General features: G+C 36.6%; 1 pseudogene; it reads right to left on the reverse strand.

Annotated features, from left to right (window-relative positions):
* Nucleotides 1-611: 611 nt before the first annotated feature.
* On the reverse strand, nt 612-11,752 carry LOC109613606 (uncharacterized; annotated as a pseudogene).
* Nucleotides 11,753-26,208: the final 14,456 nt, after the last annotated feature.

A 26,208-nucleotide genomic window follows, 5' to 3' on the forward strand; every position in this document is an offset into this window, starting at 1 on the left:
GATATTTAGATTCACGTAGAATCTCTGTCATCTTCTGTGAATCGTTTGGCCAGAAGATACCTATGGTGATTAAAACCAAACCCGAAGAAAACTTTCGAATTAGTCAATTATTTATTCATTGTACCCTCAGCCACATCCACTTTAATGGACCTAAAAAATATTCTCCAAATATTCATTAAAAATAGGTCTCGAAATAACCTAAAGCTACTTATAAAAAATATTCGTTTATGGACCTTTACATATCCTCCAAATATTTATTAATAATTTACGTTTATAGACCTTTGAATATTCCTTATGAGCCTTTACATATCCTCCAAAAAATCAACATTACTGAATCGACATTACTGAAGCTATAAATACACAACCCCCCCCCCCCCCCCCAAATAAAAAAATGGACCTTTAAATATTCTCCAAATATTTCTAAAAAAAATTATAGTTAATGGACATTAGTATTTGTTAAAAATCCATGTTTATGGACCATAAAAAATCCTCCGAATACAGGGTGAGATAAAAAAAAAACAGCAACAAAGTCAAACGTCATAATTTTCATTAATTTTATTGAATTAAAGCAAAAAAGTCGGAAATAGCTTCAAATTTTAAAATAAGTTGAGATTTGTTCTAACTGGTCACCTTTGGCACGAATTATGACCTTCAAAGGGCCAAAGAAACCTTTACACGCTGCCCGATGGTTGTTCTGCGGTATTTTGGCCCATTCCCGGCGAAACGCTTGCTTGAAGTGATCTTCACTTTGGTACTTTTCAGTTTCAACCTTTATTTCCAAAATACTCCAGATACAATAGTCCAACGGATTGGTATCCGTAGACTTTGGTGGCCATTGGGCGCTGGAAATGAAGCGAGGAACCTCATTTTGTAACCATTCTTGAGTGGCGCGTGCTGAGTGCAATGGTGCTGTTTAAATGTCCAAGGTCTGCGGCCACAATGTTTGCGTGCCAAAGGCTTTAATACACCCACCAGAATATTTTCGCTATAATATTTGGCATTTATTCTGATGCCACGATCGATTAGTATGAGCGGAGAGCCACCATCAGCTGTTATCAATGCGTTTCATGTCTTTCAGCTGACACACTGACAGGGAATTGGAGCTACCCATTTGTCTCCCGGTTAGGGGACATTTCTTCTCTAGACACGTATAAAAGCGTTTGCTGCCATGCATGTCCTCATTAGGATTTGCCTCTTCAGTGTTGGTTGGCGGAAACATGGCCAAATTGGCCTGATATAAATTACACTGCTGCTGATATTTGGCCAATATTTCCGAAGTCTTGTTCAGGGCAGTTTGAGAAAAATTCAAGGGCTGATGCATTAGATTCGGATAGAATTGTAAGGATTTGAGGAAAAAATTCTCCAGAGGAGAAGGGAATGTGGAATTTAATACAGTATTAAGTAGCGGGCAAAGGGGGAGGGAGGTAGACTGGTGGCTGCCAAGGCACTTGAAGAGGGCTGCAGGGGTGTTTGTGGCATGGTGAAATTGTTTGAGTTAGCCTGTGATGAGGATGAGGACGGTGGTGTGGGTGGTGTTTGGGATTTTCTGGTTCCTTGGGATCCTCTAAGTCCCCTGCAGGTTTGTGTGAGGGTTTCTGTAAATTTTCAAGAGAAATTATTATTATTATTATGGACTTATTTTAATATTTCTGATACCATACATTGTTGTGAACATCTGCCAGATCCTTGATGACCAATGTCTCCGCCAAACTAAGTAGGGTGGGTATTTATTCCTCATAGACATTCACCTCACTCGAGTACATAAAGGTTAGCAGAGAAACAATGGCCTGAAATGAAGCTCCTGGTAAAATTATCACCGAATGATGGGTATTATCCAGGGTCCGAAATATCTCTAGGAAAAATTAACTACAGGCACTGAGCACAACACGATGGGCACGCAGTGTCCACCCTCAGCCGATATGGCAACATCGGTCAGATGACTTTGATCCAACAAAATGGACAGTGTACTTAGTAAACTGGTCTGAAATCAAATAGAAAAATATATATTTGGTTTTGTTTTTAATGAAAAAGAAGCTAAGTTCGGCCGGGCCGAACTTTTAATACTCTCCACCATTTGGAAGAAAACTGAAAATTTTCAAAAAGAAAAAAAAAAAAACAAAAAAATCCAAAAATTACCACTTAAATGAAAACTGCTATATGGAGACTATACGAAGACGTGGACCTAATTACGAAAATTTTTGTCATAGGTTGTAGTACCCACTACGAACTTCAAATATCAAATCATGGTTGGCGCTTGAGTTCTGTTGGCCAACCGAAGGTGCACATTTTTAGCTGACCTCTTTGGCAAGTAAACACGATCATTTTGTTTGTTTACAAACTGCTGGACAACGAATTTTTTTTCATCGGAGAAACCCAAATTCGGCAGCTCATCAATTTCGGCCAAGCGAAGCAACTCTTTAGCTCTTTTGAGTCTATTTTTCTTTCTGTTGCGGTGTACTTTTTGGAATTTCAATGGCTTCACCCCGAGCTCATTTTTCTATATTTGCCGATTGGGATATTACGCTATGTTCAGCTCACGAGCCATTTTTCGGCCACTGTGACGGGGGTTCCGATCAAGTCGCTTCTTTACTTTTCGAACCATTTCTGCTGATATTGCTGTTTTCTTCCGTCCATTTCCTCGACGTCGGGCTATGCTACAAGTATCACGATGCGAGACACAAAAAATTTTAATTCACATTTAAATGCTGGAGTGCTCTAACGATAGCCACTTGTGCTTTTCCAGCCAAATATAAAGAAATCTCACCATCACGCTTGACTTCCATCACGAATAACTTTTTTTTCGGGAAAATTCTCACCAAAATGCTTTTGTATGCTTGTAAACAATGTAATGAGCTGTCACTGGAATAATTTTAACAGCTTTCGGACGAGTGGCTTAGAAATGACAATAGTCTGAAGTTGGTTGCACTTTTTTTATCTCACCCTGTATTTGTTTAAAAATCCACATCTGTTGGCCTTGAAGCAACTTCCGTTTTAGACATGCTCCATGATTTACTAAAAATCCAAGGACCAACAGACCAAATAAGCGTGGATTTTTAAACAATATTTTTTCAAGGACCAATATTTTTTCAAGGACCAACAGACCAAATAAGCGCGGATTTTTAAACAATATTTTTTCAAGGACCAATATTTTTTCAAGGACCAACAGACCAAATAAGCGCGGATTTTTAAACAATATTTTTTCAAGGACCAACAGGCCAATATTAAAAAATGTTTTTCAAGGATCAACAGACCAATAGTAAAAGATTTTTGCATAAAATATTGTACCAACAGTAGTGTATTCAAAAGTATAGAGGACCAAAATGTCAATCATTTTGTTTTAAAAAAATAAAAATGCTGTAAGTTGTGTTGAGCCGAACTTCGAATACCCTCAACCTCTAAATTTTTCTTCAAAATCCTTTTAAAAGGTATTTAAATATTCTCCAAATATTTGTCCAAAACTTCAAGTCTATGTATCCTTAAATTTCCCCCAAATGAATGCTAAAAAAAAAAAATTCCATGCGATTACATTTTAAAAAAGGAGAATCACATTAAGAAAACTGTAACAAATTCCGTGCACTTGTTGTCACGCGGACCAACAATGACAATGGCTGACGATGATGATGATGACCTTTCGAAAAGTGAAGCAGTCGATGATTACAAATGTCAAAAACCAAAACGAATCACCAGAGTCATGTTAATTGAAATGGTCAATTTTATGCAAACACATGGCCGGCTGGCCAACTGCTAATACCTCCAGTCATTATGGGTTAAAACGACGACGGGCCACCATCACCAGTGGCGATGGCTAACTAGAACATCGTCGACAATAATGAACTTTATGCAATGCAAAATAAAAATGGCAACAACAACCACAACAACACTTAAACAATGACAATGACTTCAAAATTCAAAATAACAGCGGTTGGATGCCTCAGTTGCAGGATTACAATATTGGTTGCTATTTTCGTTGTTGTTGCTGCTGTCTAACGATACTCGTGGCAAAAATCAATGAAGGTTATTATCGAAATCTTCATTGAGATTATTGACAAACAAATATAAAAATATACCCCATCATCATGCCATGGCTAATGGCTGCCAGAAGAGCCACCATTGGTAGCCCAAAACAAAACGACAACAAAAAACAAGTAAGCAAAGGCTACAGTCGAGCGGGGCCGACCGTTAAATACCCTACAACACTATAATAAATGATACAGTTTATATAGGCGAGATACTCGAAAGAATTCCACAAGATATTGTTCCAAATAATAAAGAAAACCATCAGGTTTCGTTCTCTAATTTTCGAATAATAGCAACTTAAACTAATTTGCTCATTTCCAATTTATTGGTAGATGTTGCACGTAAATGGTCTTCCTAGATCTGGAACCAATATTTCCCAAAGACCTATAATCTCTCACAAGTGGCAAAAGATTAACATTTATTATTGGTTTTTGACTGAAACGCATCTATATGAGATACAGAAATTTGACTATATTCTTCAACGAAATCAGCGTTAACGAAATAGTCAGAAGTGCGTCTTTCCTGTATCTGTGAATTCTCCAAAAAGTCACTGGAATGGACATTTTCGTATTTTGTCTACAAAAGTTGGCAAACTATTTCACACATTGAATATTTTTGGATGGCCATTCAAAATTGCTTGGCTTTTGCAATGTCCGGTAACCCCCATTCAAATGTGCGTGAGGATCGGTTGATAATTACGACCTGCTGACAATTTTGCAGTTTTTTGGTCCATTTCAACCCCTAAATATATGGCGATCATCTCCAAAAAGAGTAGGCTTCTATTCTGACCCTCATCTTATCCCCATGCAAATTTTCGTAAGGATCGGGCCATAAATGCGATCTGTATATGATATCCTGATATCCTAACTACTTAGTTTTGTTAGCTGTAGAAATATTACCAAATGTTTAATTCAAAATGAAAATATGCCAAAAATATGACAAAATTGAAAAAAATATGAGAAAATTTAAAAAAATCAACATTTTCATCTTCATGGAGATATTTTTATGCGATTTTTTTAGACGTTTTTTCTTTCCTGCCAAGATGCCATTCTGAATTAATGCGAACTGTCGAAATCAGTTCAGCCGTTCTCGACATATAAGAGATCTTTCAAGCATATCTTCTTTGATAGACATATATATCGCACATATTTCGCTATATATCCGATTTGTTGGATGTTAACATCAATGTAAAGGTCAGAAGTAACCTTGTCATGGCTTTGTGATTTCGCCGGTATTTAAAAAAATCGCGGTTTAATGAAAAATTTTGAATTTTTTCAACACAAAAGATATGGTCTATTTTACCCGCTAAATATTATCCGATGGCCACCCAAATTGGTAGGCTTCTTCCCCGACCTAATCTCTAGCTACATGCGAAATTCCGCGTCGATTGGTCTATAATTGCGACCTGTATAGCTACTGCAAAATCCGACATTTTTTCAGTATTTGGTCCATTTCAACCCCTAAACATTTGGCGATCATCTCCAAAAGAAATAGGGTTCTATTCTGACCTAAGCCCCACCTCCATTCTGAATTTTGTGAAGATCGGGCCATAATTGCGACCTGTAGAGTGATTACAAATTAACATGGACAGACGGACAGACGGACAGACGGACAGACGGACGGACGGACATACATAGCTAGATCGACTCAGCTCGGCGAGCTAGGAAGATCCATATATACTTTCCTATATGGGAAACCAATATTTCGAGGTGTTACATAAATTCTGGCCCAATCAAACTTATAATACCCCCAACACATAGTGTTGTAGGGTATAAAAATCAACATTGAAAATTAGATGATTGTCATGAGATTAACTAAACGAACTGCAAATGCAATGACATTAGCCAGAAGCCGCACAGAGGACTTTCCAAAAGTAGTCATTCACGTTTTCCAATAAAATTGCTCAAATGTTAAACAGAGTTCAAATATTCTCTTGGACTAACATTCATCGATGGAATTATAACAAACAAATATTAATTGTCTAATTGGACAGTTTTCAGGAGAAGAAGGAGGACATAAAATTTAATAATTCATAATTTAGGCAGAGATAAAGAAGTGAATATTTCAATATTTAATTTGAATATTAAATATTTTAGATAAGGAAAAAAAGGTCTTCTAAAGGTCTTCTCATAGAAGAAGAGAAGGTCTTTTCATAGAAGACCCGGAGGATTTCCAATAGAAGACCGGAAGGTCTTCTATAAGGAACCAGATGGTCTTCTCAGGGAAGACCTCAAGGTCTTCTGAAGAATATCGGAGAAGATCTTCTCATAGAAGACCAGAAGGTCTTCGTATAGAAGACCGGAGAAGGTCTTCGTATAGAAGACCAGAAGGTCTTCGTATAGAAGACCGGAGAAGGTCTTCGTATAGAAGACCGGAGAAGGTCTTCGTATAGAAGACCGGAGAAGGTCATCGTATAGAAGACCGGAGAAGGTTTTCGTATAGAAGAACGCAGAAGGTCTTCGTATAGAAGACCGCAGAAGGTGTTCGTATAGAAGACCAGCAGTGGGTCTTCGTATAGAAGACCAGGGAATGTCTTCTCATAGAAGACCAGAAGGTCTTCGTATAGAGAAGACCAGAAGGTCTTCGTATAGAGAAGACCAGAAGGTCTTCGTATAGAGAAGACCAGAAGGTCTTCGTATAGAGAAGATCTGGTCTTTCTTCGCAGAAGGTCTTCGTATAGAAGACCGCAGAAGGTGTTCGTATAGAAGACCAGCAGTGGGTCTTCGTATAGAAGACCAGGGAATGTCTTCTCATAGAAGACCAGAAGGTCTTCGTATAGAGAAGACCAGAAGGTCTTCGTATAGAGAAGACCAGAAGGTCTTCGTATAGAGAAGACCAGAAGGTCTTCGTATAGAGAAGATCAGAAGGTCTTCGTATAGAGAAGACCAGAAGGTCTTCGTATAGAGAAGACCAGAAGGTCTTCGTATAGAGAAGACCAGAAGGTCTTCGTATAGAGAAGACCAGAAGGTCTTCTTATAGAGAAGACCAGAAGGTCTTCGTATAGAGAAGACCAGAAGGTCTTCTCATAGAAGACCAGAGAAGGTCTTCTCATAGAAGACCAGAGAAGGTCTTCTCATAAAAGACCAGAGAAGGTCTTCTCCTAGAAGAGATGAAGGTCTTCTCCTAGAAGACCGGAAGGTTTTTTCATAGAAGACCAAAAGGTCTTTTCATAGAAGACCATTAGCTGGTCGGCTCTTGGAAGACCGGAGAAGGTCTTTTCATAGAAGACCAATAGCTTTTTGGCTAATAGAAGCTGGTCTTCTCCTAGAGGACCAGTAGCTGATCTTCTCTTAGAGGATCAGTAGCAGGTCTTCTCCTAGAGGACCAGTAGGGCTGTTCTTCTCATAGAGGACCAGTAGAGCTGGTCTTCTCATAGGGGATCAATAGTTGGTCTTCTCGTAGAGGACCAGTAGCTGGTCTTCTCTTAGAGGACCAGTAGCTAGTCTTCTCGTAGAGGACCAGTGGCTGGTCTTCTCATTGAGGACCAGTTGCTGGTCTTCTCATTGACGACCCGTAGCTGGCCTTTTCATCGAGGACCATTGGCTTGTCCTTTTACAAATAATTTCAAATGAATCAAAATCCACATTTTTTCACCCAGTAACCTCCTTTTAATTTAAGCCTTCCCAACCATTTAATATATTTTGAAAATTTCTCAGTATGTGTGTTTGTGTGTGTTTTGGCTTTAACTTGCGGCAAACTATTCCATGAATGCATTTGGGGGAAAAAAAAACTGTTTCACCTATTGCCCGACATATGTTGCGATCGACCATTGACCGAACTTTGATAGGAAAAACAAACGCCAACTTCAACAATAGCTACCAACAATTTGCAACATTCAATCTTGTCTATGCCTCATCGTCTCCCTCTGAACCCATTCGAGCACCTCGAATGTGTAACATTATGTTATGGTGATTGTGGTCCGTAACATTTTATGGCCCATTGTTCGACCCGCCAAACCAAAAAAAAAAATAGAGGAAAAAATTGTTGGGCGTTGTACAAGATGAGAAAACGTTAGTGTGGGCTACTGCCATAGCGAAATTGTGGCGGACCATGACTAAGGCTTGTAATGGTATTTGGACAAGCGATCGAATTGTCCATTTGCAGATTGTTGATTTTTTTTTTCACCGCATTTGCCAAATATCTTGGGGCGTTTCGAACATTTCCTGGAGTAGATAAGAATGCAATGACATGAAAACAATTTTTTGCGCTGGAATATATATATTTTTTTTTTTTTTTTTTTGGAATTTAATAAAACAATAATGTAATTGAATCCAATGTGGTGAGGGTTGGCTGGGTTAATTTACTTATGAAAATTTAATTTTTTGGATTATCAAAACTGAGTGAATAATTATCGAAGCAGCAAGGACCTCAGAAGCAATTTTGGTAAATTTTGGAAATTCAATTTTAGAAAATTTATTTTAATGTTTAAATTTTATTTTTAAAAATTAAATAAAATGCAACAAATGAATACGGAATTTAATAAAACAATAATGTAATTGAATCCAACGTGGCGAGGGTTAGCTGGGTTAATTTGCTTATGAAAATGTATTTTTTTGAATTATCAAAATTGAGTGAATAATTATCGCAACAGCTTGACAAAATTTTGGTAAATTTTTGAAATTAAATTTTAAAAAAATTAATTTAATGGTTAATTTTAAATTTTAAAAATTTAATGAAAAGCAACAAATGAATACGATTCCATTTCGTGCTAAGAAAATATATGCATAGTTTCGGACACATGCCATTATTTTTACATTCTGTAAAGAATTAGCAGCACTTCCCAGCCCGCGTAGAACCGCTAACAATGGAAATAACTTTGTCACATGAATATGTATGAAATCAGTTGTAAATGACAATATACGAAACAGAATTATCTACCAGTAGCCAATCTAATCATTAGAAAGGTAGAAACAAAACAAGTAAAAAAGCACTAAGATCGGCCGGGCCGAACTTTGAATACCCTCCACCATTTGGAACGAATTAGAAAATTTTCAAAAAAAAAAAAAAAATAAATAAAATCCAATAAAAATTCTTTTATAATCTTTAAAGTATCTAATATAGGAAGGTGCCGATATATGGGGGGATATACGATATTGTGGACCTATAAAGACAAATCTATGTCTGCGTGTAAAGTACTCACAAGGAACTCTTTGTATGGATTTTCAGACAATTCTGTTAAAAAATGTGGGTAAAATCATAAAATACCGAATATCAGGAGGTACCGTTACATGGGGGATATACGATATCGTGGACCTGTATAGACAATTCTTTCTCAGGGGGTGAAGTACTCACAAGGAACTACTTGTGTTAATTTTAAGACAATTCCATTGTAAAGCGTGGCTAACATCATCAAAATACCGAATATCGGGGGTTACAGTTATATGGGGGATATACGATTTCGTGGACCTATATAGACAATTCTTTTTGGGAAGGTAAATGCCCACAAGGGTAAATTGGGTAAATGCCCACAAGGGACTCCTTTTGTGGATTTTCAGACAATTCCATTGAAAAATGTGGGTAAAATCATCAAAATACCGAATATCGGGGGGTACCGTTATATGGGGGCTATACGATATTGTGGACCTATATAGATAATTCTCTGCCGAGGTATAAAGTACCCACTAGGAACTCCTTGTGTGGATTTTCAGACAATTCCGTTGAAAAATGTGGGTAAAATCATCAAAATACCGAATATCGGGGGGTACCGTTATATGGGGGCTATACTATATCGTGGACCGATATAGCCCATCTTTGAACTTGACCTGCCTGCAGACAAAAGAGAGATCTGTGCTTCCTATCTTAATTCGTTTAGACTGTAGCGTGATTACAACAGACGGACAGACGGACGGACAGGGCTAAATCGTCTTACAATTTTACGCTGATCAAGAATATATATACTTTGTTGGGTCTAAAATGATTATTTCGATGAGTTACAAACGGAATGACGAACTTAATATACCCTCCATACCTTTTTTGGTGGAGGGTATAACAAAGTAAAATAAGTATTACATTACCACCGAAACGGCTCCCATCTGCAACCCTCTCCCTTGTGTCCACCATCAATGTCATCATCATCAAGATTTTTGCAGACTTCTGGTATTACAACAGCATCAACGGTCTTTGTTTTGTTTTGCTTAGCTAGTTCTTTAGAAATGACCTTCGCCGGCAAGCAACACTTGCTCAACAATATAATTAAACGCTTGAGAACTTAGCTGGCAAAAAAGTCCATAAAATTACAAAATTGTGCAAGAAATGAAAAACAAACAAAAAATCTGAAATCTGCAAAAAAAAAAAAAAAAACGTATCAAAATAACAATGGACTAAACAAATAGCAAACATTCTTGTTAATAATTATTTCTGGGTGCCAAAACAACGAAAAAAGTGTTTATGTATTGTTTTTTGGGAGGTAGGAAGGGAGAATCACAGCCAGAACCCCCATCCAGCAAATGGCAACATTGGCCATTGATCTCCAAAATAACAAAAACAAAAAATCTGCAAACACCAAATTACAAATACACAACTTTTAACCGTCAAAATATCTAATGAGAAAATCGCCAATCAGCGGAAGTTGATCGTTAAGATCTGCTCTCTGGGTGTTTGTTCGTTGTGTTTATTTTGCTAAGATTTCGGAAATTGTTGCTCTTTGCCAGAAGATAAAAAAATTGGTCAAAACTTTGTCTGTTTGGTGTTGGGAAAAGAATTTGAGATTCTTTTGTTAAAATAAAATGTCTTGGTACATTTCGCAACTTAAAAACTTCGTTCACTGCTGTTATGTCTTTAGTTGTGGTTTAATACATTTTGGGCACCTTCACAAGAAAGGAGGTCCAAATTTGTTCAAATTTGCATTTATACCCTCAGTCATACAGAGGGTATATATCATTCGATACGACCAAAAGGTGCGAAATAACGGTTTAAGAACCAAATTCGTAGCAGAACATTTGTAGTCGATCTAGCGATGTCCGTATGTCTGGTTGGATTGTTGGCTGGTGCGCACGATAACTCTTTAAGGGAACATTCGCTTTGGTGCTACTTGGTACATCGGCATATTATTATCAAGCTTAGATCGATATCGGAGATGAACAATATCGGTCCACTCCTTCTGGTACCTCCTCAATAAAAGGTCGAATTTTTCAAAAAAAAAAAAAAAAAAAAAAAAAATTACTGCAGAGACAAGGAAAGGATAATCCGATAATTCCTCCAGCTTTGCAAATCCTAACATTTACATTCATGCTAGGTTAGGTGCGAAAATGAACAATATCGGTCCACTGCAACAAATACCTTCCCCAAAAAAGTTCAAACATACGACGTCACATATGGATTTTTCTATCTCAACGAGCTGAGCTAATCTAGTTATGTGTATTCGTCCGTCTATCTGTCCATGTTAATTTGTAAGCACGCTACAGATCGCAATTATGGGACGATTCGCACGAAATTTTGAATGGAGTTGGGGCTAGAATATAAGCCCTTTTTTATTTGAAGCGGTTAATATGAACCAAAAAACAAAAAATCCTTATTTTGGAGCTGCTCCACAGGCTACAATTAAAGGCCAATCGCTGAATTTTGCATGGAGTAAGAGCTTAAGCAGTGCAGGAGCCTACGAATTTGATAGGGTGTATGAGGTGAAATTCAGCTTAACTTTTGCGAAAAAAAAACTCACATTCTCCACAAAACCGCCAAAAATTTTAACTCCTACAAAATCCCAAATACACGTAAAGGGCACTTCTGGTCGTAACATTACTGTTGATAGCCAAATAACTGGACTGGTTTTTGACAATATTCACCAGTTCAGAATGGCCTTTTCACAAATTCTTAGAGGCTTAGGCAGAGTCTTTTTATATACTCCACCATTATGTTTATCAAAGTAAAATAAAATATTGAAAAGAGTAGAATATGTTAACCTAGAATATCAATCCGTTTTAATTAAAATAAAAAAGACAAGAAAACAATCTTCAAAATTCCGAAAATCGGGAGGTACCGTTATACGGGGTCTATCAGGATTTCTAGAGAAAGACGGACATCGCTAAATCGACTTAAAATTTTACTCTGAACAAGAATGTATATAACAACAACAATCGAGGTGTTGCAAGCGGAATGATAAATTTAATATGCCCTCCATTGTATGGTTGAGGGTATAAAAATCGCGTAAAAAAATAAATAAAAATTTGAATTTTGGGATTTTTTTTTTTTTGTCTTTTTATTTTTTTGTTTTGAATTAGACTTCACTTTCGAATTTTTCGTTTTGACTTTGTATCTGGCAACACTATTTGTAGAGGGTATTGTATCGCAATTATCGTCTGATACTCACATCATTCTGAGTGTTGGGATAGGGTCAGAAAAGAACCCTATTGCGATTTAAGTTGATCGCAAAATGGAGCAAAAACTGAATTCTTCAGATTTTACAATGAAAGCCCAATAGTCAAAACATTGTACAATGGACCCAGATCCAATTTTTCGTCTCCATATGTCAACCATTGAAACCAACAGTGACCTTAATATCAAATTTGAGGAATTCTGCTCTATTTCTTCACCCAATATCAAATTTAGTACTATTTAGTACTTTTTGTACAAATATAGTTTGCATATCCGAAACCACATCCATATCTCAATTCCAAATACCAAAAGAGACCTCAACATCACATCCCTTCACCCAATACCAAAGTTACTAACATTTAGAACGCATATCCATAACAATCTACCTCCCTCCATCCTAGACACTGTACTTGTACTTTTCGTACAATTATAGTACACACATCCAAAACCACCTCCATAGCTCAATTCTAGATACCAAGAGGGACCTCAACATTAAATTTGAGGATTTCTGCCCTATCCCTCACCCAATACCAAATTTTGTACCATTTAATACTTTCCGCATAAATATATGACGAAAACACAGACGCCAACAGACATCTTAATATCAAATTTGAGGATTCCAGACCTACCCCCCACCCAAAACCAAATTTATTGCTTGTCGTACAATTTTTGTACATATTTCCAAAACCACCTCCATATCTTACTTTCAGAAACCAATAGAGATGTCAATATCAAATATAGTACACTTTTCCAAAACCACTCCCATAACTCAATTCCAGATACAAAGACAGACCTCCAATACCAAATTAAGTACTTTTCGTACAATTTTTGTACAAACTACCTCCATATCTTAATTTCAGACACCAATAGAGACGTCAATGTTAAATTTGAGAATTCCAGGCCTATCCCTTGATACAATACCAAATTATGTACCATTTAGTACCTTTCGAACAGTTGCCCTCTTCCGAAACCACCTCCATATCTCAATTACAGATACCTACAGAAACTTAAGTACCATTTAGTACCTATCGTACAATTATGGTACACATTTCCGAAACCACCTTCATATTGTAACCACAGACACCAACAGTGACATGTCAAATTTCAGGATTTCAGCTCTATTCCTTCACTCAATACCAAAGTAAGTACTCCTCCAAAATCATCTCTATATCTTAAACACAGACACCAACAGTAACACCTATATCAAATTTCAGGATTTCAGCCCTCTCAAGCTCTGACACCAACAGTTATTGCAATACCAAATATGGTACCATTCAGTACTTTCCATACAATTATAGTATACATTTCCAAAACCACCTCCATATGTTCATACACATGAATAGCGACCTTAATTGCAGAGTATTATTTATTCACCCAATACCAAATATAGTACAAATTAGTACTCCTCGTGCCCATGTAGGACCAAAACCACCTCTATATCACAAACCAACCACTAACAGGGACCCCAATACAAAAATTTCAAAATTCTACATTCATTCATTCATCCTAAACCAAATTGTTCCAAATTTGGTAAGATTTCGTACATTTCGCACACTTAGTACACATTTCCAAAACGACCTTCATATCTCAAATTTACATTCCAACCATGATTGTCATACCAAGTTTTTAGCTCTAGGCGTTCACATAATAGCAAAATGTACAATTTTACAAGTTTGCTACCATTTTAGAACTTTTCGTAACCTTAAAGTTCGAATTTCCAATAACCCGTTGATACATTCATTCTGCACACCATCAGCGATTCTTATTCCAAATTTCAGAATTTTAGCTCATAGCTGTCGGTATATTTAATTACTTTTCGTATCCTTTTAATACGAATTTCCAAATCCAGACTTATCACATGTCTACACACCGAGACTGATCCTCGTGCAGAACTTTACGATTTTAGCGTCAGTCGTATCGTCTCGGCATTGATTCTCGGTCAGCCAGTCAGTTATTTCTAAATTGTTGTAGTATACAGGATGAGATAAAAAAAACTGCAACAAAGTCAAATGTCATAATTTTTAAATTTTTCTTTAAATTTTATTGAATGAAAGCAAAAAATGTCGGAAATAGCATCAAATTTTAGAATAAGTTAAGATTTGTTCGAATTGGTCACCTTTGACATGAATTATGGCCTCTAAACGGCCAATGAAACCGTCACACGTTGTCCGATTGTTGCTCTGCGGTATTTTGGCCCGGCGAAGCGCTTGCTTGAGGTGATCGACACTTTGGTATTTTTTAGTACCAACCTTGCTTTCCAAAATACTCCTGACACAATAGTCCAACGGATTGGTAAACGGAGAGATGGCTGGAAATGAAGCGAGAAACCTCATTTTGTAACCATTTTTGGGTGGCGCGTGCTGAGTGCGATTGTGCTGATTCCTTTTGGAATGTCCAAGGTCTGCGGCCAAAATGTTTACGTGCCCAAGGCTTTAATACACCCTCCAGAATATTTTCGCGATAATATTCGGAATTTATTCCGATGCCACGGTCGATTAATACGAGCGGAGAGCGACCATCGGTTGTTATGGCGGCCCACACCATCACCCTGGCCGGCGCTTGAGTTCTGGTGGCCAACCGAAGGTGCATATTTTCAGCTGACCTCTTTGGCAAGTAAATACGATCATTTGGTTCGTTTACAAACTGCTGGATAACGAATATTTTCTCATCCGAGACGGAGAAAACCAAATTTGGCAGTTCACCACTTTCGGCCAAGCGAAGCAACTCTTTAGCTCTTTTGAGTCTATTTTCTTTCTGTCGCGGTGTAAGTTCTTGCACTTTTTGGAATTTCAAGGGCCTTACCCCGAGCTCATTTTTCAATGTTTGCCGAAGGGAACTTTGCGATACGTTCAACTCACAAGCCATTTTTCGGCCACTGCGACGCGGATTTCGATCGAGTCGCTTCTTTAATTTTCGAACCATTTCTGCTGATGTTGCTGTTTTCTTCCTTCCACTTCCTTGACGTCGGGCTACTCTACCAATATCACGGTAACGAGCGATGGTACGAGACACAAACGATTTATTCACATTTAAATGCCGGAGTGCTCTAACGATAGTCACTTGTGGTTTTCCAGCCAAATATAAAGAAATCACACCATCACGCTTCAATTCCATCACGAATAACTTTTTTCCTGGAAAATTCTCACCAAAATGATTTTGTACGCTTGTAAACAATATAATGAGTTGTCACTGGAATAATTTTAACAGCTGTCGGACGAGTGGTTTAGAAATGACAGCAGTCTGAAGTTGGTTGCAGTTTTTTCATCTCACACTGTATTTTTTTTTGCGATGATTTTGCCTCAAATTTTATTTTTTTATTTTTATTTTTTTTTTCTTTTTGGTCAAAGTATTTTTTTTAAAGTAATCAATTTTGTCTGAGAGTCAAGACAATGAATGACTGTCACAAATAATAGCCAAAAATATATTCTCCGCACCACAACAATGGCAACAGTGTGTATTTTGACAACAAGATTCCAAAATCGATAAATAACAAATCTCTGGCGAGTTGATGATTTATATCCGGTGTGGGTATTAGAACTTTGAAATATTTTTTAAAAATTATTTCTTTTAACGCTCCATTGAATAGGTATTTGGATTTTTTAAAGAAAAACAAACAACAACTACAATAGTCGGCATGTCGATACAGTTGGCTTTGTTTTCTTTCCTCAAAACTCGCCAGTTGAATAGACGGCGAAGGTCATCTACAACAAAATGCAAGGCAAAATACAGCACACACACACGAGGAAAAAAGGTTCTGAATTCAATACTCGACTTGGATCTTGACAAAAGAAAAACAACAGAAAAAAGCATGTCAGCATGATTAGTTGTAAGAAAATATCAGCCACGGCAACAACAAGAACGATTTTCTGTTATGCTTCAAGTGATTTACGATATCGCTTACAGCCGTTCTTCCGGGGGGACCCAAGTCACCGTTGGAGACTCTACTTACAAAATGGACTTTCACAAATTGCAAATCTCAAACACTCGCTCACACACACACACACACACTCAGAAAAATCAGTAGACAGACTGCCCGTCAATGATGACGGCAGCAAACAAAGTCCAGCAATCTGAACTCAACTCGCTCGGCAGGTTTCGAGAATAGAAGGAAGTTAGTCGATTAGGTTTCATTTTCAATTCATTTTATTTTTCTAGTCGATGTGAATTATGTTCTGTTGACGGAATTGACAGACGAATAGTTGTCGTTGTTGTTGTAGTTGTTTGTTGTAATTACAATGCAATCTTTTGATTGATTTATTCTAAATAGTGATTTCAGTTTGAAATCAGAGTTGTTTACAAAAACACATTGGCATGTTGGTTCACACTGTTTTTAAATGGGATTTTTATTATTTTTTTTTTTTTTTTGTAATTTAAATAACTTTATTGAAATGGATATTTAATATAACGGGTTATCAATGTAATTTATCTAGTTATTGGAACGTTCTTAGAGTATAATTATATTGTAACCCTATGATATGGCGACTGTGGCATGAGCTTAGCATTTAGTTGCTGGAAAATATATTTTTTCTGAAGAAAAAACTCCAGTTTAGCAAAAACTGTGGGATTTTTTTTTATACCCTCCACCATACTATGGAGGGTATACTAACTTTGACATTCCGTTTGTAACTCCTCGAAATACTCATATCAGACCCAACAAAGTATATATATTCTTGATCAGCGTAAAATTCTAAGTCGATTTAGCGATGTCCGTCTGTCTGTCTGTCTGTCCGTCTGTCTGTTGTAATCACGCTATCTTTCGAATGAATTGAGATAGGTGGCTAAAATTTTGCACACATGTTTATTTTTCCAGTAGGCAGGTTAAGTTCGTAAATGGGCCATGTAGGTCCACGTTTTCATATAGCCCCCATATAACGGTACCTCCCTATATTCGGTATTTTGATGATTTTAGCGACATTATTCACGGGAATTGTTTCAAATTTGGTATTTGAAGTTCAAAATGGATACTACACCCTAAGACGGAGAATTATCCGTGCAGGTCCACGTCTTCGTATAGCCCCCATATAACGGTACCTCCCGATATTCGGTATTTTGATGATTTTAGCGACATTATTCACGGGAATTGTTTTAAAATTGGTATTTGAAGTTCGTTATGGGAACTACAGTCTGTGACAGAAAATTGTCTGTGCGGGTCCAGCTCTTCGTATAGCCCCCATATAACGGTACCTCCCTATATTCGGTATTTTGATGATTTTAGCTACATTGTTCACCGTTTATTTCAAGTTTCGAATTTGAATATGGTAATGGCTTATGACCAACAATGCCTATGTATGTCCACGTCGTATAGACCCCAAAATAACGGCTATATTCGGTATTTTTAAAATTTTAACACAATTTTTTAAGGATTTTATTTTTTGAAAATTTCCAAATTCGTTGCAAATGGTGGAGGGTATTAAAAGTTCAGCCCGGCCGAACTTACTGCTCTTTAACTTGTTTGAATTTTTTTTCAAAGGAATATCCGAATATTTGACCCGAAAGTCCAAGTCCAGACCCGGGTCAGACCTGAACCTCCTAAACCGAAATGGACAATATAGGTCATTTGAAATGATTTGAATTTAATCTATCATTTTAAAGCTAATAAAAATTCTTATCCAACAAGTGGTCACGTGACGGGTTTAATATTAAAAAAATCACAAGTAAAAAAATCTCTAAATCCGTCCGGCCGAACTTTGAATACCTTACACTATTTGGAACAAATTTAGAAATTAAAAAAAAAAATAATAATAATAATAATAATAATAATAATAATAAATATCTGCTTAAAATTCCTTTCAAATTTTAAAAATATCGAATGTAGCCGTATATATACCACGACGTAGATCTCCATAGGCAACTTTTGCCATAAGCCTTTACAATATTCAAATGCGAAATTTGAAAAAAAAAATCGTCGAATAATTGCTTTAATCGTCAAAATACCGAATATAGGGAGGTATCGTTATATGGGGGCTATACGAAGACGTGGACCTGCACAGACAATTTTCTGTCATAGGCTGTAGTATCCATTACAAACTTCAAATACCAAATTTTAAATAATTCCGGTGAATATTTTCGGTAAAATGATAAAAATACCGAATATCGGGAGGTATCGTTATATGGAGGCTATAAGACGACGTGGACCTGTAGAGACAATTTTCTGTCATAGGTTGTAGTGTCCATTACGAACTTCAAATACCAAATTTGAAACAATTCCGGTGAAAAAAGTCAGTAAAATCATAAAAATACCGAATATCGGGAGGTATCGTTAAATGGGGCCTGCACAGACAATTTTCTGTCTTAGACTGTAGTATCTATTACGAACTTCGAATACCAAATTTGAAACAATTCCGGTAAATAATGTCTCTAAAATCATCAAATCACCAAAGTACCGAATATCAGGAGGTACCGGTATATGGGGGCTATACCAAAACGTGAACCTAAATGGCCCATTTTAAATACCAAAAAGCCTGCAGACATAATATACATTTGAGTAAGATTTTATCAACCTACTAAATTTCGTTCGGAAGCTAGAGTGATTTCCATAGAGGGACATACGGATAGACGGACGGACATCACTAAATCGGCATAGAATTTTATGCTGATAAAGAAAAAATTTACTTTGTGGAGTCCAGAATGTATGTTTCGAGGTGTTACAAATCGAATGACAAACATAATATACCATGGTGGAGGGTATAAAAAATTGATTCGCGTAGCCGGTGTTGGACATACTCAGAGGAAATAATCTTAAGCCCCGACCGAAGGCCGGCTACTTAAAAGAGTATCAAATTTAGAAACATTTTAGCCCGTGTTGGACTTACTCAGAGGAGTAAATCTCAAGCCCGGCAGAAGGCCAGCTACCTAAAATAACATAAAATTTAGAAAAACTGAACAGAATAATCGTGTTGGATCTGGATCCAAGAAAGGGTTTGAGAACCCATATCACTGGGTTCAAGAAAGGTAATAGCACATATATATTGTGGCATTTTGAATAGGTTATAGTGTAGTTTGTCGTAAATGTTGTGATCTCCCAAAATGGGGCCTTTTTCAACTTTTTGAAGATTTTTAAAAAAATCCAGGTCAAAAAAAAAAAAAATTAATAATTTTTATACAACTATAAGATATGTATTCTAGTTTTCAAATTATTCCTATATTGTCTACATCTGTTAATTAGGTCCTGATATAATCCGGGTCTTCGACCCGAACCTTCGGGTTAACTTTACGGGCATCCGCGTCCATCCGAAAAGAAATACTTTCCCGAAATCAGGGTGCGAATACTTACATCTGGAAAAATTTCGAGAGTTTTTTCTAAACCAGAGTTAAGCTAAATATTTAAAATTAAATTAAATAAAATTCGGAAGTGGCGACTTTAACTTGTGAAGGCAACAGACATGCTGTTGGATAGACCCACCCAAAAGGAAAAAATGGAACTATATATAAGATCTTCCCACTACATATAACATCTGAGAGAAATTATTATAAAAAATGCGGAAAAACAATTTTAGAAAAATGTATCTTAAAAAAATAGACAAGTGTCCATTTCCTCTCCCGGGTCAAGCAGGACAATAATCATGCAATGATCCAGCAGATTATGAAAGTAGAGCTGAATGCAAGTTAAAAAGCATCAGTCGGTTTCGCCGACAGATGTATGTATACCCTCATCCAATGTTCGATAATTTAAATATATGTTCACTTCTGTTATGATTATTCAAATTGTTGGCCCTCTATGGAGTAGGTTCCGAGAGAATGGTCCAATATTGTCCATTTCTTATCGGACCTACATAAAAATCATATAAAAATTGCTACGTGCCAGGTTTGGACTATATTGGTTACTTCGTTTTTTTATATGAAATGTGTGATAATTTTTAGAAAATGTTAAAATGTACGTGAGATACCAGTTATAGTGGACCGAAGGAGTGGGCCGAATGTGTCCATCTTCGAACTCGATCTTAGTTTAATAATAAATTTACGATATGCCAAGTTTGTAGCAAATCGGATACTCCCTTCGAAAGTTATAATGCGCACCTAAAAATGGCCTGAAACGGATTTGGCCCAAAGAGACATAGGGTATTATATTATTATTTTAATAAGGCACGTTTTCGCCGTATCAAATTACAAATACACTCTCTGGGTGAGGTGCCAGAAGGGCTTCGAAGATATATACAAATCTTGTGTTAGCAAAAATTTTGTATGTTTCAAATTTGCAGAGATGCTTATTTCGCTTTATTTGAGCGTTTTTTTTTTTTCAAAATCTTGAACCCTATGTATGGGGGAGGTACCAGAAGAAATGGTTCGATCTATACCATATTTATAAAAGATGTCGACACTTTGTGGGGAGGTACCAGAAGGAGTGGACCGATATATTCCATGTTAACACCAGATCTTAGGTTTATAGAAATATTGGGGTGTGTGAAATTTTAAGACGTTTGGTTCCTAACATCACATTTTATATGAGTTATAATTATTCAAAATTTTGACCCTTTGTGGTGGAGGTACTTGATGGAGTGGACCGATATAGTCCATTTTCGCACCTGAAGTAGCACTTTCGCAAATATTAGGATTCGAGCAAAATCGGTTCATCCTTTCTCTTTCTGTGCAGAAAATAAATTTTTGCAAATTTCGACCTTTTGTGGGGGAGGTACTTGATGGAGTGATCCGATATTGTCCATTTTTGCACCTGACCTTGCGCTGTTACAAATATTAGGATCTGCAAAGATGGGGCAAAGTCGGATCATCCTTTCTCTTTCTGTGCAGAAAAAATATTTTTTTTTGAAAATTTTGACCTTTTGTGGGGGAGGTACTAGAAGAAGTGGACCGATGTATTCCATCTTCACACCAGATATTACGCTAATAAAATTATTGGGATGTGTGAAATTTGAAGACAATCGGACCCTTACTTCACATTTTATAAGAGTTGTTATTATTCAAAATTTTGACCCTTTGTGGGGGAGGTACTTGATAGAGTGGACCAATATTGTCCATTTTCGCACTTGACCTAGCACTGACAAAAATATTAGGATTTGCAAAGTTGAAGCAAACTCGGATCATCATTTCTCTTTCTGTGCAGAAAATATATTTTTTGAAAATTTCGACCTTTTGTGGGGGAGGTACCAGAAGGAGTGGACCGATATTGCCCATCTCCGAACTCGATCTAAGTTTGACAAAAATATTACGATGTACAAAGTTTGGACCAAATCGGGTACTCCCTTCGAGAGTTATCGTGCGCACCAGCCAGCCAGACAGACAGACGGACGGACGGACGGACATCGCTAAATCGACTCCAAATGTCCTGAAACGGATTTGGTCCAAAGAGCCCTAGGGTCTAAAACCGTTATTTCGACTAGGCACGTTTTGACCGTATCAAATGATATATACCCTCTATAGCCATATGGCTGAGGGTATAATTAGGCCAATAACACAATTGTAAAAACCGCTCATAATAATACCTATACATAATTAGCATACTGCATGACATTACAACCGTACATCTGCTTACATTACATTTCACTTTTCCACACACAAAACCTCCGTCATTGCCCACAAAAGTAGTTTCGAAAATAAGCCCAAAATAACTGCTGTAAAATTAAAACGGAATACCTATCCGTTTGGCCAGCGAACACGCACGCGTTCGTGAACTTGAACCACAGTTAACAAAGTCATTTTAACCTGAACCACAACTATTCACACTCACATACGCACACACGTAACCGTGTGCGTAAATTGTGTGGTACATTAAAAGTGCATGAATTCACGGCCATCAAACACAAATTGTCTTACAGCTCACTGCTATGGTTGATGGTTGATGGCTGTTGGTTGGCCATAACCATGCCCGACCAAGTTACTGACGGACCGCAATAAAGCACAACATACAACGTCATTAGCCACAAATGAAACCGCGATGTTTTGGTTGTGGAAAACAGATAACGTAAGGCCTAAAATCGTACATATCGTAGTTGAAAGAAACGCAACTGGTTGCAAGGCATAGAGGCCTAGAAGCTGAAGTACTGTAAAGAGTTGTAACATTTTTTTGTTGATTATTTTTGGACAGAAATTATTTTTGTGGTTTATCAACGAATTGCAAATGAGTATTCAGATTTGTCGATAACATTTTTATTTAATTATTTAATTTTAAATATTTTGATAATATATATTTTTTTAAATCCTAATACCGGGCTAATGGTAATTGTAATTCAATCTCTTAGTTCTATAGAGAGAAAACCAGTAAGGAAAGCTCAAAATTCGGGCGGGGCCGACTATATGATACCCCCCCCCACTATGCATATTTAGTAGAGCTCTCGTAAAAAGGTTTATACAGGGCATTTCAGAGCTCTATGAGATATTTGGTACAAAATCAAAATCTATCCAATTCTATCGTGCATTTTACGAACTATAGCTATCTCTGAACCGGGTTTCTCCAAATTTTACGTATTAGCTTCTAGACTGAATTCGGTCTTATGTACGAAAATTCAGGTGATTTGGGCTGATATTGACCATTTAGTGCACATTTAACCCGAAATTGGATGAAGATATATATGAGAGCTATATCCAAATCTGAACCGATTTCGATAAAATTTAAAACAGCTATTCCTGTGCTCCATCTAATACCTGGTACCAAATATCACGGTAGTGGAGTGAATATCACGAATGTATGGGACTAAAACTCTAAATCGGATGAAACATGTATATGGTTGCTATATCTATATCTGAACCGATTTTCACTAAATTTGATATACTTGCTTCTAGGCTGAATTTGGTCCGATGTACTAAAATTCAGTCCATTTGGACTTATATCGGCCATTTGGTGCACAATTAACCCGAAATCGGATGAAGATATATATGGGAGCTATATCCAAATCTGAACCGATTTCGATAAAATTACAAACAGCTATTTCTGGGCTGTATCTTATATCTGGTACCAAATATCATTCTTGTGGAGTGCATATTACGAATGTGAGAGGCTTAAACACCAAATCGGATGAAAGATATATATGGAAGCTATAGCTATATCTGAACCGATTTTCTCCAAATTTGATATACTTGCTTCTAGGCCGAACTCGGTTGGGTGTGCCAAAATTCAGGTAATTTGGACTGATAGTGGACATTTGGTGCACATTTAACCCGAAATCGGATGAATATATATATGGGAGCTATAGCTGTTTCTGAACCGATTTTCTCCAAATTTGTTGTATTTGCTTTAAGGCTAATCTCGGTCACATGTGCCAAAATTCGGGCCATTTGGGCTGATATTGGCCATTTGGTGGTCAATTAACCCGAAATCGGATGAAGATATATATGGGAGCTATATCCAAATCTGAACCGATTTCGATAAAATTTAAAACAGCTATTTCTGTGCTCCATCTAATACCTGGTACCAAATATCACGGTTGTGGAGTGTATAGTAGGAATGTGAGGGACTTAAAGATCAAATCGGATGAAAGATATATATGGGAGCTATAGCTATATCTGAACCGATTTTCTCCAAATTTGATATACTTGCTTCTAGGCCGAACTCGGTTGGGTGTGCCAAAATTCAGGTAATTTGGACTGATAGTGGATATTTGGTGCACATTTAACCCGAAATCGGATGAAGATATATATGGGAGCTATATCTAAATTTGATCCGATTCTCACCAATTTCAATAGGGTTCGTCCTTGGGCCAAAAAAATATTGTTTGGAAAATTTCATCTCAATCGGATAATAAATGCGACCTGCATTTTGTTCACAAGAATACATGGACAGACGGACGGACGGACGGACTGACATGCATAAATCGACTCAGAAAGTGATTCTATGAAGGTTCTCAAAAGTAACTATGGGTCTATCTCGTTTCCTTCTCCATGTTACAAACAAATGCACAAAGACATAATACCCTTACCACTATGTGGTGTAGGGTATAAACATTTGTGGGTAGCGTCTTAGAAAGATTGATAAAATATAAACAATTGAAAATTGTTGCCAAATAAGGATCTCTTTTCGCCAACGACAAAAAAATGAGATTTTCAAACAAAACTTAAATTTATCATTTCGGAGAAGACATATTTACAGAAAATAAACTATAATTAATTAAATAATGTGAATCGTGCTATCAATTCCAATATATATTCTTTTATTTTTGGAAATCTTTCCTACGTATAGACCTATTTTACAAAAAAAGCACATATTTGTGTACCCTCCACCATACATAGTATGGAGGGTATATTATGTTCGTCATTCCCTTTGTAATTCATCGAAATAATATTTTTAGACATAACAGAGTATATATATTCTTGATTAGCGTATATTGTCTATGTATTCAGATTTTTCGATATCGTATATCCTGATATTCCGTATTTTGATGATTTTAAGGACATTATTCACCGGAGTTGTTTCAAATTTCGTATTTAGAAATCCTAATGAGTACTGCAGCCTATGAAAAAATTGAAAATTGCGTATTAAGGCCCCCGTCTTCGCATACGCCCCATATATCGGTACCTCCCTATATTCGGAATTTTGACAATGTTAGGTACAAATTCACCGGAATTGTTTCATATTTCGTATTTTAAGTTCCTAATGGGCCCCCGTCTTCGCATACGCCCCATATATCGGTACCTCCCTATATTCGGAATTTTGACAATGTTAGGTACAAATTCACCGGAATTGTTTCATATTTCGTATTTTAAGTTCCTAATGGGCACTACAGTCTATGCCAGAAAATTGTCAATGCAGGTCTACGTTCTCGTATAGACCCCATGTATCGGAACCTCCCTATATACGGTATTTTGATGATTTTAGCTATATTATTCACCGATTTTTTTTTCAAGTTTCGCATTTGAATATTGTTGTCCACGTCGTCGTATAGACGCTAATATAATAGCTATATTCGGTGTCTTTAAGATTTTAACAGAATTTTTAACGGATTTTATTTATTTTATTTTTTTTTTTGTTGAAAATTGCAAAATTCTTACCAATTAGGTGAGGGTATTCAAAGTTCGGCCCGGCCGAACTAACAGCTTTTTTACTTATTTTTTGGTAATTTTTAGACAGATCATTATTTTTGTGGCTTATCAACGAAATGCGAATAAGTATTCAGATTTTCCAATTTTTTTTTTGTTTTGTTTATTTACATTTTTTTTCTTAATATTCAAATAACATTGGTGTATAGTGCATGATATGACCTCGATAAGAATTATATTAAAAAATATTTATTGGAACAATAGACATACCGGGCCGAGATTCACAAAATGGAAAAATTCGGCTGAATATGAAAAAATCTCTCCAATTTGGGTTGATAATACATATATGGTGGACAAAAACCGTAAAATCGGATGAGGATGTATGTCGAAGGTCTATGAACAATCTTAACCGATCTCGATCAAATTTAGCAGACGTATTTTCGAGCTGTATCTGATGTCTAGTATCAGTATGGAGAGTATATTACGCATGCGAGGGACTTTAACACCAAATCGAATGAAAGATATATATGGGAGCTATTGCTATATTTGAACCGATTTTCACCAAAATTTGAAGTACTTGCTTTTGGGCTAAATTCTTTCGTAAGTGTCAAAATTCTGTCAATTTGGGCTTATATTAGTCATTTAGTGCACAATAAATCTGACATAGGATAAGATAAATTTATTTAAAGGAGATATATCCAATTCTGAACCTGAGCTAAGCTATATTTGAACCGATTTTCCACAAATTTGAAGTTTTTCTTTCTAAGATGAATTCAGTCGGAATTTCAGTTAATTTGGGCTGATATTAACCATTTTGGTGCACTATAAACATAAAATCGGTCGCAGATATAAATGAGAGCTATATACAAATCTGATACGATCTCGATAAAATTTGACAGAGGTATTTCTGGGCTGTATCTGATATCTGGTACCAAATATTATTTTTGTGGAGTGCAT

The sequence above is a fragment of the Musca domestica genome, unplaced genomic scaffold (genome assembly GCF_030504385.1).
Source record: "Musca domestica strain aabys unplaced genomic scaffold, Musca_domestica.polishedcontigs.V.1.1 38, whole genome shotgun sequence".
Classification (NCBI taxonomy): domain Eukaryota; kingdom Metazoa; phylum Arthropoda; class Insecta; order Diptera; family Muscidae; genus Musca; species Musca domestica.